Source organism: Halictus rubicundus, chromosome 14 (genome assembly GCF_050948215.1).
Source record: "Halictus rubicundus isolate RS-2024b chromosome 14, iyHalRubi1_principal, whole genome shotgun sequence".
NCBI lineage: Eukaryota > Metazoa > Arthropoda > Insecta > Hymenoptera > Halictidae > Halictus > Halictus rubicundus.
In genome coordinates, this window is record NC_135162.1 from 4,205,475 (window position 1) to 4,220,287 (window position 14,813).

A 14,813-nucleotide genomic window follows, 5' to 3' on the forward strand; every position below is an offset into this window, starting at 1 on the left:
ACATGCACACTGCCGAAAGAAAATTCGCTTTCCAATTTCAACGAGGAGCCCATGCCCGAAAGAAAATAGTCACATTCCGTACCATTGATGTCTTCCGGATTCTGCGTCCAGAACTCGTGCGACTCTGAGGTAGAAACACCGACGAACACACCAGTCTTCGACCCCCTAATCTCTTGCGGATTAATGCCAGCATCGAGTATGGCCTCGTACGTTGCCTCCAGGAGTACCCGACTCTGTGGGTCCATCAAATGTGCTTGTTTCGCGTGAACACCGAAAAAGAGGCGTCGAAGTGTTGAATGTCCTTCAATTTGCCAGTTCTCTTTGGTAAACCGTAGATACCGGCTGGCCATCGACGTTCGTCGTCCGTGATCATGTCGACACCCTCGAATAAATTCTTCTTCAACTCGTCTACATTGTCCGACTCCGGGAAACGACCTGGAGAAAACGACAAACGCGTTAGATTCGCGGATACTATAGTACACGTGGTATAGGTATATGTAATACATATCGGACCTACGTGAGAAATTCTTCGTTACCTGAGAAACCACTGATGACGATGTCATCTTGAAGGTATTGTGTGCTACCGTTGATCACTGGCTCCCTGGCGATGGGGCTGTTCGCGCTCTCAAATTGGGCCGGCATTTTTACTGAGAATCGCTGCTGCAATCTCCTTTTAATTTACCCGTTCTCGCGGAGTATATCGAACGTGGAAGCTTAGTGGACAGTAAGCTGAAAACAATAGTATCCGCGTTTAGTTATCGCCTTATATAGACGGTTCCCCCGACGGTTCTACACATACACACATAAATACAAAATTTTAGATTAAAATTAGTTGGTTCAGACGGGAAAATATTCTGACAGGCAAAAAATTTATTTAAGGTTATATTTTTTTAGATCTCTGCGTCATCGATGTTTTTTTAAATGCAATGATATATTTTTATTATAGCTATATGATAGCTGAGGTCAAGACGAATCCAATTACGTGTAATATTATGACCTCTACGTGACCTTGAGTACGAGAAATTCATAAAAGTAGGACACTTGATGTAAATAGTGAAATAACGATGACATGATCCCCTAGGATTTCAAGAAATGTTCTTGAACCTTGACTAATCACTGTAAACACGCTTACAATAAATTGTAAACACTGATACAAATTCTTCTCGTTTCGGTAACTCTAATCAGTACGTTTAAGAAATTCATCGGGATTTATTCGATTGTGAAAGATAATGTTACTTCTCTGAAACGATGGTGTACACTGATGCAGAAAAGATAGAAATGATTTTAGATTATGGTGAGGCTAAAAGTAACTGAGTACAAGCATTTCAACTGTACGCAGAAAGATACCCTGAGAGAAATCATCCTTCTCGTCATAGTTTTGACCGCATAGTTCAATTGCTTTGTAAAACAGGGAGTATTAAATCACTGAAAAGAAAACGATCAAAGCCTGCTACTGCAGAAGATGCCGAAAATTTTGTATTGGCTACAGTCGATATTGATCCTACTACAAGTTGTCGAACAGGTGGACGTTCTTTAGGCATTTCCAAAGCAAGTGTGTGCCGAATATTGCAACGTCATAAATTTCATCCATACCATATTTCCTTACATCAGGAGCTTCATGGTAACGACTTTGAGAATCGTGCTGCTTTTTGTACATGGACATTGCAGCAAATACAAGGAAATCAATATTTCTTTTTTGACGTTCTCTTTACTGACGAAGCTACTTTTTGTGACCATGGACAACTGAATATACATAATATGCATAATTCGTGCACTGAAAACCTGAAATGGGTTTGACAAATTGTACACCAGCGTCCGTGGAGTTTAAATGTATGGTTTGGAATCCTTGGTGATAACTAGACTGCGGATTTTATGCGTTTAGACAAAAATGAGTATGTGTATTTAAAACGGTAAAAACATTAGAAGATTTTAAAAATACTGTTACATTATTTCCAATCTATTGAACATATTCAGAAAGAAAATTAATTTCTATTTCGCTCCAGTCTGTTGCAATTCAGATAGAAAATTTTCATTTTGCGTAAATATGCGCCATCTAGTGATAACATACGAATGTTTCGTACTCAAGGTCACGCGAAGGTCATAATATTACAGGTCGTTGGATTCGTCTTGACTTGGGCTACCATATAGCGATAATAAAAATATATAATTCCATTTAAAAAAACATCGATGACCAAGAAATCTCAAAAAATATAACCTCGAACAAATTTTTTTGTCTATCATAATATTTTTCCCTCTGAACCAACTAATGTATATATGTCCACAACGCGGGTGTACCCAAGGACATAATACAGGGTGAGTCCGAAGAAACAGAACACCTAAATATCTCCGTTAATTTTCGTTATCCAAAAAGCTTCTTAGGACAAAGTTACACTGTTTGAAGGGCCACATGTAACGGTGTAAGATTTCAAGGTCATCGGTGTTTTTTTAAATGGAATGATACATCTTCGTTAACGTAATGTTGTAGCTGACAAAATAACGAATTCATTCAAGTAACACAATATGACCTACAAATGACCTTCAACCTAGAAAAATGGAATAAATAAAATGCAACGTGTAAGATTCATTTGCTTTATTTCTGTTACGCAAAATGTTCAAAAATATTCCCTTGAGCTGCTATACATTCAAATGTATTGCAATACACAACATAATAACAGATTCGGTGTTAACAGGAAGACATTTATGATATATCTTCACCTATACGTTCGTACAGAATCGTGTTTATCAACTACTAATTACTCTGAAGACCTTCTTGCTATCAGTGTTGCGAACGTTGACTAATGCCGCTGGTTTGTATGAAAAACGTTTTAAAAGTGCGTAACAATAAGTTTAATAAAAACAACTGTGAACGTACAAAGTTCAATGCCAAGTTCTAGACAAAGGTTATAAGGTTTAAGTCCGTACAAATGTTAAAGTGTTCTTAACCTAATGAAGGTTCGTAGCGTTCTTACTAGTGTTAAAATGTTCTTAACCTAATGAAGGTTCGTAGCGTTCTTACTCCTAGTTTATCTGGAATTCATTACCAAAGATCGGGAAGAGATAACTTCTTTGGTAGGGATAACCAGGGGACGAATCACCAGTTTGGGGCGTAATCCAAAAACTGTGCAACGCCTACTGACTCCATGGTTTCATTTTCTCACGGAGCCTCGGAGGATGCTGCACAAAGATTCCTTGTTTCAAGGATCTTTCCCCGAAACTGGTGTTGCCTTTCCGCCGAGTGTGGGCCTGCGATGCGTCAATTGTCATTGAGTGGGGTACGGCTGGTCTGTTTTCCCATTTCGAAACAGGACACTTAATTTTCAGCCGTACCCAAGTCCGTAATAAATTCTTAGCGTCAAGCATACCAATAAAGAACTAAAAAATGACAGTGTTCCACTCGATCGCACCGAAGACCCAGACACGATGTCTCGACAATTCTAGACAATCAGATTTCCACTGTTTCTAAGATTTCTAATCTATCAGTCTATCGATGAACGTTTCACAATGTGTTACTCGAAGGAAGATAAGATTGATATGATTCATTTATGGAGAAAGTCGACAGTGTTTAAAAGAAGCAGTTGCGGTTGTACAAAGACCGATTTCCTAATCGTAATTGTCCATCAGTTTCCGTTCACTCCAATTTGATAAATAAATTCCGTGAAACTGGTAGTGTTGAAAATAAAAAGTGTACGAAGGTGAGGACTTCACAGCTAAATGAGTGTATAGCAGCTCAAGGGAATATTTTTGAACATTTTGCGTAACAGAAATAAAGCAAATGAATCTTACACGTTGAATTTTATTTATTCCATTTTTCTGGGTTGAAGGTCATTTGTAGGTTACATGGATGAATTCGTTATTTTGTCAGCTACAACACTACGTTAACAAAGATATGTGATTACATTTAAAAAAACATCGATGACCTCGAAATCTCATAAAAATTACCTTGAAAATTTTTTCCCTTACACCGTTACATGCGGCCTTTCAAACAGTGTAACTTTGTCCTAAGAAGTTTTTTTATACAACGAAGGTTAACGTAGATATTTAGGTGTTCTGTTTCTTCGGACTCACCCTGTATATCGGGTAGAATATACTATTCTTTGATACACTGCTGTACGTACAAAAGGACAGCAGTGGGGATAGTTCTGAGGCTTTTATTGGCTAGATATTTGGGACATACATCGAGTAAAGACTGTATATCGTATATTCTATAGATGCAAACTAAGTGGACTGTGGACGAGTTTTGTTATACTTTTACGTTATCGGTTGTACGTATACGTATCTATGCAATGGAAATACAGGTTAGTCAGTTTTCCAGTCGTTTTTCTGCTTCGCAATATAGCAAGCAATTAGGCGATCGTAATATGGGGATTCAAGCAATATGCCGCAGCGAATGCATAAAACCCGCGGTCTAATCGTTAGACAAACAAATAAGACAGGAAAAATCGCTGAAAGATAAATTCGAGTAGGAAGTGACGACGAGAATTGACTTTGTCCACCGCACCGACACGGCGCACAGTGTGACGAATGGCCTGTTTAGCTGGACAAAATTAACTTTCAAATAAACAAAAACTAACTCTGCTAGTATAATCTGAAATAACCATGTATTAAAACCCTTGAATATTAAAACTTAAAATTCTTTTGTTGTATGTTTACAGAGCGTGTAAACTTCACCTAAAAAACGAACACCTAACCTATAAATGAATGGGCACATTTCCATACGCGCTAGAAATATGTTAAAATGTATTAAGGAGTGTTTAAATTTCCTATATATGATGGATATAACATCTCAAAACATGTATTTTCACTTTAGTAATTCCAAATTATTGATAACATTCCTCTATTTTTGTAAATTAAGTGTCAAAGACGGTACTTATTTTTCCACAGAAACGCCCATCTTACTACTCTTCGTTAATGAATTAGTATATGGTCCACGTCGATCCACGCGATGATTTTTACATATAATAAAGTAGAGATTCTCTACTTTATTTTAATACCAAAATTGGCTTGCGCAACGTTGCATAACTATACTAATTTTTACAATGAAGTTACGTCGTTTTACGTACACGCTCGTGACAATCGTAGCTCGGGCCGGGCATTTCGAACGCAGCCGATGCCGATTGCCGTCGCCACTTATTGTCAGCGGTTTGTTTAGTCTACTCGTTGAAACCTATGGATTGGTCTCATTCATTGTACATTGAAGGAATAAACAATGATAAGATCCCCGAGTTTTCCTCCGAAATGTCTTTGTATGAAAATTTGTTTCTTCAGTCTCAGAGCGATCAGCGTGCAGTGTACATCTCCCTTGCGTTTTTCTTATATCTTTCAGTTTCGTTATTTTTATTGTTGTTGTTGTTTTATTGTTATTGTTATAATTACTGTGATTATTGTTAGTGTTTTATTTGTTACGTTATTACTTTATACGTGAAAACGTTATAACAACTTAATAATAAAATTATGAAAAGTTTAAATAGGAAATACAAATTTTTAGATTAATCTAAAGAAATTGGTATAAACAATATAAGCTTATACTAAACCAAAGAATAATTCTTTCCCGTTAGAATATGTCTAAATCTCCAAAAAGTAACATTTACTATAATTTTTCCAAAATTACATTCTTTTTGTCCATAATTAAAAATGACGTCTTTTTCGATAATATCTATATAGTACTTGTTAAATCATTCTGTGTTACATAGATCCATTACTAACTTTGTTGTATTTTTTATTTAATTATAAATCACTTAAAATATATTGTTTAATTAACAAAAACCAACTAAATGTTGTAAAAAATTAATAATTATTCATAGTTTATACAACTGTGAACATATTAATCGATAAGTATAGAAAAATAGGCGATTTAGAATTTTGTCCAGCTAAAAAGGCCATTCATTACACTGTGCGGCGCGACGCACGTCGGGGTTAACCGGCTCAAAAATTCAAGAAAAAAACATTACAAATTTCTCGTGCAACTGCGAAACGAACGTCGCGAACTAATTTCTCTGGCATTAATTAGACGGTAGAGAATTCGACAGATACAGAAATTTGTTTACCAAAATTGTTCGGTATGAAGGGAACAATCACATGCTGTAATGTTTTGTTCAGAACTTGAATGGTAGTGGGTGTGGTGGGAGGGGGGGGATTTTAAATCAAATTAATTTTTTAAAATGAAATCATATATTTTTTTTGTCATAACACGATAGCATTTTCCGAGACGAAGTCAATGACATATCATGTTATGTTATTTACTGTCGCAAAACATTAGAAATTATAATATAAATTTGTAACTTCTTAAGTAGGCAATGGGAGTATCTCGTTGCCGGTAATTAGCTAGACGCTGTAGACAAAGATCGACCTTCTTGTGTCTCCTTCAGCTTCTTAAGTTACCGAAATAAAAAAACAAAAATTATAATTCATAGATATAATTCCCCTTCCCCACCCCCGCACCATTCGAGTCCTAAAAAAAATTACACCATATGATTGTTCCCTTCATACCGAAAAATGTTCGTACACAAATTTTTTTCGTAACTTCAGTGCGTTAAGAGATATTTCCGTTTTCGGACAAACGAAACACCCTGTATATCGGCTAGAAGATGCTATCCTCTGATACACTGCCGAACGTGGAGAAGGATAAAGAAGCTTCACGGCCCCTCACGGAAAATACCCCGCGGCAGTGGGGAAAGTTGTGGGACTTTTATCGGCTAGATATTTCGGACATATATCGAGTAAAGACTGTATTGGACGACGCGCGGCGCTTACCGCGGCCATTTAGCCTCCTTAAATATCCCGGTAATTGTATTAGATTATCGGCAGCAACTGCCTTCTCTTCTCGACTGATTGAGCGATTTCAATTGAACCGGCTCTGTCGTACAATGTGAATTCGGTTATGATTTTCTTGGCGTGCACGTCGGCCGCGCGGGAAAATTTTTCCTGTCCGACACTTATCTGCGGCTGTATAACCGTGTTCGTCAACGTTTTTTGTCTCGATTTCGTGGGCAATCATTATGTTTCGAACAACGTCAAAAGACGATTGTGTAACGACAGCACACGCAACAATGCCTACATTCTTCTCACGAATGACTAATGTATCTGCAAAGACCATACACGACGTGTATTGGCACCCACATCTAATATTTGATTCGTTCGTATAATTTTTACCGTAGGAAACATACAAATCGTTCATGTACATAGACAAAGATAATGTTAACACAACGGTGGAACCACGGAAAGGTAAATAATTAATGTAATAAAAAATATTACGTACATATATTTAAGAAGGAAAATAATTCTAGTAAAAAAATTCATTTTACAGGCAGAGTGTCGATGTTTACTTCAGGTAGTGAAAATTTACATGCGGTTGAAGAGGTTCAATCTGAAACTCGATATGCACTAACAGTGTCGTTCACGTGTGATCCAAGTGTTGCAATTTCTGATCCGAGCTATCGCCAGAAACAAGAAAACAAAACATGTTTTTCAAATTGAGAATGCACATCTTTTTCAATAAAATTTTATTTCTAAGAAATAATTGTGTTCTCGAATGCTTGTTACTCTTAATTCTTGTTACTCTTGTAGAGATGTGAGTGTAACCAAGTCAAGAAGATTGTTTAGAATAACTGTGGACGCGACATCGTGGCGCCAGCGTGTTTGGGTCCTGCTTGAGAGGAAAGATGTATGGTTATGAATGCGACTATGTTAGTGTCACGGCCCGATAAGACCAAGACAACAACTCTCGCAACACGTCACCAGTCCCAAGTTCACGACTGATTCAGCACCCGACAACTTTGAACCATTAAACAGTCCCAAACCTTTGTACCCCAAATAAGATTACCCATTAATATATAAGACCCCAAACCCGTGTACCCGGCAGTCGACGATCACCTCTGCTACGGCACGTCTCGCCGATCGAACTTTCAAAATAAAAAGCAAGTTCGAATTCCCGAAATCTTCAAGTATTCAATCGCGAAAGTGAAATACGGCGTTCCTTCGCGAAACCAGCCATTTCACCGTAACATTTTGGCGATCCTGCCAGGATACCGGTTCATCTGCTGGAAGAAAATCTTCAACGGCAACCAACCACGGCTGTTTGACCACGAAGACGGACTACGAGAGCCCTTCCGAAGCAATACATCGGTATCGACGAACCAAGGTCAGTACGACATCTTAAGTTATCGAGAATAGAATCGAACAGTTCCCCTACGTTAACCAAGAAAATGGCTAAACCAAACGGAACCGTAATGGTAAGCGAAGAGATACTCAATGGAATTCTCAATTCAATGAAAGAATTACAATCCGCGGTTACCTCTTTAAGCAAAACTACTGCTAAAGAAAACGAAAACCGACAGAAAGAAATTATAGAATTATCCAAGTTAATGAACATCACCGCTACTATGACCAACGACAGCGCATCTCGGAACAGAGGCCAAAGAAACTCCTCAGGAAGACGCGGGGAACATTCATCAGGGAGCAACTCGGAAGATGATGAACCCGAAATAACTGCAACTTCCAATGCAACAATTGGACAAACGGCGTCAAACGCCATTCGTACTATCCGAACGCTGAAAGGAAGAGACGACCTAGGAGTAGAAGACTTCATAAGTGATGTCAGGTACGCCAGATCCGTATGTCGAGACAAGCATATGCTTCTGAAACTCGTAATTGCGGAGAAAATCACGGATCAAGCAGAGCGAGCCATCCGATACTTACGTATAGACACCTACGAACAGCTCTACGAGGCCCTCAGGACATACGTCACCTCGCCCAATACCGTCAATACCAGCAGAAATAAGCTGCAAAACACGCGACAAGGACAAATGGAGAGCGTAATGAGTTTCAATCTGAGATTCAGACAATCCTTGAACGAATTGAAATACGCCATCCAGTATAAGCACAACAACCCAGCGGTAAGGAAGATTGCCATCGACGAAGAAGAAGACGCGGCCATCGCTACATACGTAACCAACTTGAAACGAGAATTAGGAGCTCTAGTCGTCCCATCGCAACCCCAGACGCTAGAAAAAGCTCAAACTTTAGCTAGAGACATGGAGAATTGGCTTCGAGACTCGAGAAGACCATCGCAACGACAGATGTTCCCGCAACATCCCAGACCGAATCCACTTGCAACGATGCCTAGACTCGCCAACCCTAAATGCTTCAAATACGGACAAAACGGACACACCACAGCTAACTACACAAAATTTTCGGTCAGCCCCTCGCGGCAAAATCCCACCAAGAGTCAACTACACCATCGACGAGACGCCAGCGGAACAAGCGGACTTCCCCGCATTAGGAGAATATGCAGCATACCAGGGAGACTACAATATATACTCGGAGGATTCCAAGGACTCAGAAGACCAACAAGATTCCTACTGGACACCGGAGCAGGAATCAACCGCATAAAAAATAGTAATATATTACCCGAACATCCCAGGGAGAATAAGATCCAAAATATACTAATGGGCAACGACAAACACGAATCCAAATCCAGCACGCAGTTCCAAGCACTAAAACAAGATCATATATTCCAAATAGTTCCCGATTCCTTCCTTCCCCATCCCTGAAGACGGAATCATGGGTTTACCCTTCCTACAGAAATATAAATATAAGATCACTAACGATTATCTGTTTTTAGGTGAGACACGCATACCTCTAAGATCCGACATCAAATTACAACCAGGCGAGAGTACTATCAAGGAAACTTTCATTGACCACCAAAGAAACCAGGTTTGCTTCATCAACACAGGTGAGAGAGAAATTGAATCAAACCAAATTGAATTAGATGAATCTTCCAAATTAGACAGAATGCAATTATTAATGCAGAAATTAAGAACCAAACACATTGATCTTTCATATAGAGACTCGGTAGAGAAAATAATCCTTTCATACGCTGACGCCTTTGCATTAGAAACCGATCCACTCCCATGCACCCAACTCACGTCACATAAAATAGAATTAAAAACAGAGAAACCCGTCAATATAAAATCGTATAGACCTCCAGAGTGCCATCGCGAAGAAATTAAAAGACAGGTCTCAGAAATGTTGGATAAAGACATAATTACACATTCAGATTCCCCTTATAACGCACCAGTATGGGTAGTACCCAAAAAGGCAGATGCCTCAGGAAAGAGAAAATGGAGAATAGTAATAGATTTTAGAAAATTGAACGAACTTACAGATCAAGACGCGTATCCCATCCCCGATGTGGAATCAATCCTTTCGCACTTAGGAAACTCGAAATTTTTCTCGGCATTAGATTTATCGTCAGGCTTTCACCAAATTCCAATGGACAAAGACTCAAAAAAATATACAGCTTTTTCAACTCCCAAAGGACACTTCCATTACAATAGAATGCCATTCGGACTAAAGAACGCACCAGCTACGTTTCAAAGAATGATGGATAGAGCATTAAACGGATTGATAGGAAAACATTGCTTTGTATATTTAGATGACGTCATAATATTCGGACAAACGATTCAAAAACATAACAAAAATTTAGCGATCGTACTACATAGACTTTCTGAACTAAGACTAAAATTGCAACCAGACAAATGTGAATTCTTAAAACCGGAATTGGAATACTTAGGACACGTTATATCGAAGGACGGAGTAAAACCAAATCCCAATAAAATCAAATCAGTAAAGGAATTTAGACAACCCAAGAACCCGACAGAAATAAAGCAATTTCTAGGGCTAGCAGGTTACTATCGTAAATTTATTAGAAACTTTGCCAAGATAGCTAAACCACTGACAGACCTAACAAAAAAGGACATTCCATTCCATTGGACAGACAAACAGCAAATCTCTTTTGACACGTTGAAACTAAAATTATGCGAAGAACCGATTCTTAAATGCCCAGACTTCAACAAAGAATTTACACTAACGACAGACGCATCGAACGAAGGACTAGGAGCTATATTATCTCAAGACGGACACCCATGTTGTTACGTATCCAGAACTCTAAATCCGGCAGAAAAACATTACACTACGACAGAAAAAGAATGACTAGCAATAGAATGGGGCGTTCAAAGATTAAGACAATACCTATTAGGCAGAAAATTCAAAATTAGGACAGATCATCAGGCACTTAAATGGCTTCATAATGTAAAAGACACCTCATCCAGACTAATCAGATGGCGACTTAGATTAGAAGAGTATGACTATGACATAGAATATCACAAAGGAAAAGACAATACCGCCGCGGACGCACTATCACGAGTACACATAACCCTAGGAGAGATGACGGGAGACCAACTCGCAGACTTAGCAAACGAGATAATAGAAACAGATCAGGGAAACGAACATCCAGATACTACAGACAATAACGCAAACGATAGCGATACAGATACGGCAGTGAGCAACGACTTATCGGACTTAGACGACATTTTCGAATATGACGAATACCTATTGTACCAAGAGACCCCTGATAATTTCGAAGAGACACCTAACCGAAGACAATACTTTCAACTAAATACGGTACCCGACAGAGACAGAGAAGCTCTTCAAGCTTTAAAAATAATATTAGGAAAACACCAAAAGATAGGAGCCACCCGACAACACTTTAATATTAGACAAATTGAAATGATCAGGAAAATAATTAGATTCATAGCATCACGAGACCCGAGAAAACTTTATGTCTTAGCCACAGAACCAGTAATAGAGATCACGCCAGAGAGAAAATTAGAAATATTAAAAGAAAATCATAACGGTAATTCCGCTCAACACTTTGGAGAAAATAAGACGATAGCTAGAATTAAATCAAAGTATTTTTGGGAAAACTTGGAGAAGGACGTGAAAGAATTTATAAGTAAATGCGTTTATTGTCAAAAAGAAAAACTCAATCAAATTAGGCACCGAGAAGAGGCATGTATCCCGAACACTCCTGAATTTCCGAACGACAAAATTGCAATGGATATCTTTGGACCACTACCGATAACCTCTAAGGGTAACCAATTCGTTTTGTCCATCCAAGATCAACTGACCAAATACCTAATCCTTATTCCGATGAAAGATCAACGTGCAGAATCCATTATTGACAAATTAATCGAACATTTTATTTACACCTTTTCGGCACCCAAGCAAATATTGACAGACCAAGGTTCAAATTTTATCTCAAACCTGATGCAGGGATTTGAAGAAGCATTCCAAATTAAACATAGCAAAACAACTAGCTTTCATCCTCAGAGCAATGGATCCCTTGAAAGAACTCACGCTACGGCTAAAGATTTTATTAGAACTTGTATTAAAGAGAGACAGAAAGAATGGGACGAAGTATTAAAACTTATATGTTTCGGTTACAATACGACAGTCCATGAAGGAACAGGTCATACACCCTTTGAACTAACTTTTGGTAGAAAAGCGAATTTGCCAAGCGCGATATCTGCTACGAGTACGCTCACGCAGAATGAACTCTTTGAATTATGGAGCAAGAAACATGCAGAGTATCTAGAATCCGCAAAGAAAACGATAGGAAAAAATAAAGCTAGAAATAAAAGAAATCAAGATAGGAAAATAAGGTTGCAGAGCTTATTTAATGTAAATGATAAGGTATGGATTCACAATGACCATAAGAGTAACGAGTTAGACTCAGAATGGTTAGGACCATTAGTGACCGTGACACTTGAGAGGAAAGATGTATGGTTATGAATGCGACTATGTTAGAGTGATTGTTTAGGATAACTGTGGACGCGACATCGTGGCGCCAACATGTATGGGTTTAGCATGAAAGGAGGGATGTAAGGTCATGAATGCGATTGTTTAGAATAACTGTGGATGTGTTACGGTGAAATGGCTGGTTTCGCGAAGGAACGCCGCATTTCACTTTCGCGATTGAATACTTGAAGATTTCGGGAATTCGAACTTGCTTTTTATTTTGAAAGTTCGATCGGCGAGACGTGCCGTAGCAGAGGTGATCGTCGACTGCCGGGTACACGGGTTTGGGGTCTTATATATTAATGGGTAATCTTATTTGGGGTACAAAGGTTTGGGACTGTTTAATGGTTCAAAGTTGTCGGGTGCTGAATCAGTCGTGAACTTGGGCCTGGTGACGTGTTGCGAGGGTTGTTGTCTTGGTCTTATCGGGCCGTGACAGATGCGACATCATGACGCCAACGTGTTTGGGTCCAGCGTGAAAGGGAGTCTGTCTGGACCGAGTTGTAAAAGAAGAGTGTTTGGGTCTCAGTGACAGGAGTGGAGTGTTTTGGGGCGCCAAGCGCAGGGCGCGCGTGACTAATTCAGTTTTCCGAATGAATGCGAGACTGACAGAGTGAGAATGAGAGTGCGAGAGAGGAAGAATGAAAGTGGGCCTTGGATAAAAGGGACGCATGGGAGGGACGACCGACGTGTTGTTGATGGCGTCACCCGCGACGCATCATAGGTTAAGGTAGAAAATAAGTTAATTATAAGTTATTACTTCCCCATCATTTCCATCCGCGAGCGCGCCAAGACGCTCGACAGTACGTCATGAGGTACTAGCGAACCCCACCTTGATACCCGGTTGCGTCACACTCGCCCCACACGGACCCCGAGCGAAGAAGGTCCGTGTAGCCCCTAGAAAAAGGCAAGCTCGCGCTTGATCGCCGGTCAGTCGCGCTCACATCTTGCAATTTCGTTCCAAAGCGTTACTATATCAAGCGTCTTATAGTTTCTACTACTTCCATATTGTATTTTACCGCTTATATCATTAACCAGTATCACGCGTATTAATTATATCTTTAGTTTGCTTATACCTTTGTATTATCCTTTTCACGTATTAAACAAGTATTATTATTAAACTCAGTGTTTATTATTCCCATTCCGGTTCTACGCGAAGTGAAGAGCATCGTGACATAATAATTAAAATATCATCAATAAGTTCCCTGATTGCGTGTCTGAGCCCACCAGGCTGTCTCGGCGCAAGAACGGAATTTCTCGCGAAATAAGACTGAATCTTTCCCTTAGCGTGTGTCTGAGCCCACCAGGCAGTCTCGGCACGATAACGGAAGATTCCCGAATGAATAGACAGTGCATCGTAAATTCGTGGTTGTTCTAAAAGCTCTTCATGCCGCGCCGCGCCGGACGGAAATATCAATTAAAGCGGTTAGCTCGCGAGTACGAATCCGACGTGTCCAACTATCACTTCAGTCCGTACGTCGGCATCTATTCCGCTCCGCGTATAATCCGCGAAACCGTGTGTTCCGCGAGAATACGAGTCGTCGCCGGTCCAGCTCCAGCTCCTGCCCAGCAGCAGCAGCCACAGTCACGAAAGGAAGTCAGGGTCCCTGTGCGTACACGCACACAGGTCATCCCTACTGGCCCACGTTACGATCTGGTGCCAATCACCCTTTCACCAGTCATCCACAACGTCACCCGAATACCTGCCCGCGACCCGAGGAAGAAGCTGTACGCGAAGGTGAACGCCAGCGGTGTGACCAAGGCCATAAACTAACTCCCTGTCAACGGCAGCAGCGAGACGATAGGGCAGCGCTGATAAGTGCCGGACTTGCCATTATATCGCGAATCCCGAGTCATACGACGGACGTACGCGCCGCGTGGACCGAAGTCGGGTAATTAGCGTCTTGATCCGCGGTAAATCTCGCGATTCCAAAAGGGGGGAGGGAAGAAAACCAAACGCGAGCCGCGGGACGTAACAGATGCTTTGTCAGTAGAGCGAGAGTCGCGAGCGAGTAAGTTGACAAGACATCGAATATTGAATTGTAGTTTCAGAATAGAGACGTCGAAATAAAATTAAGTATTTTAGTGAAATCGGTGTCGAATCATTTCACCCGATACGTCACACCAGAGACGTAGGAGTTTAACATATTCCTACACTCTTTAATTGGATCGATAAG

General features: G+C 40.0%; 1 long non-coding RNA gene and 1 pseudogene across 2 annotated transcripts in view; one reads left to right on the forward strand and one right to left on the reverse strand.

Annotated features, from left to right (window-relative positions):
• Nucleotides 1-14,813, reverse strand: part of LOC143360911 (fatty acid synthase-like) — a 41,598-nt pseudogene that overhangs the window by 7,352 nt on the left and 19,433 nt on the right. Inside the window, exons 2-3 of the transcript XR_013083370.1 lie at nt 537-729; nt 83-435 (exon numbers count right to left, since the gene is read on the reverse strand). The product of XR_013083370.1 is annotated as a fatty acid synthase-like (transcript). The remainder of the gene's footprint in view (nt 1-82; nt 436-536; nt 730-14,813) is intronic.
• Nucleotides 7,170-7,516, forward strand: LOC143360939 (uncharacterized). The gene is made up of 2 exons (XR_013083382.1): nt 7,170-7,221; nt 7,304-7,516. It is a non-coding gene; the product is annotated as an uncharacterized LOC143360939 (long non-coding RNA).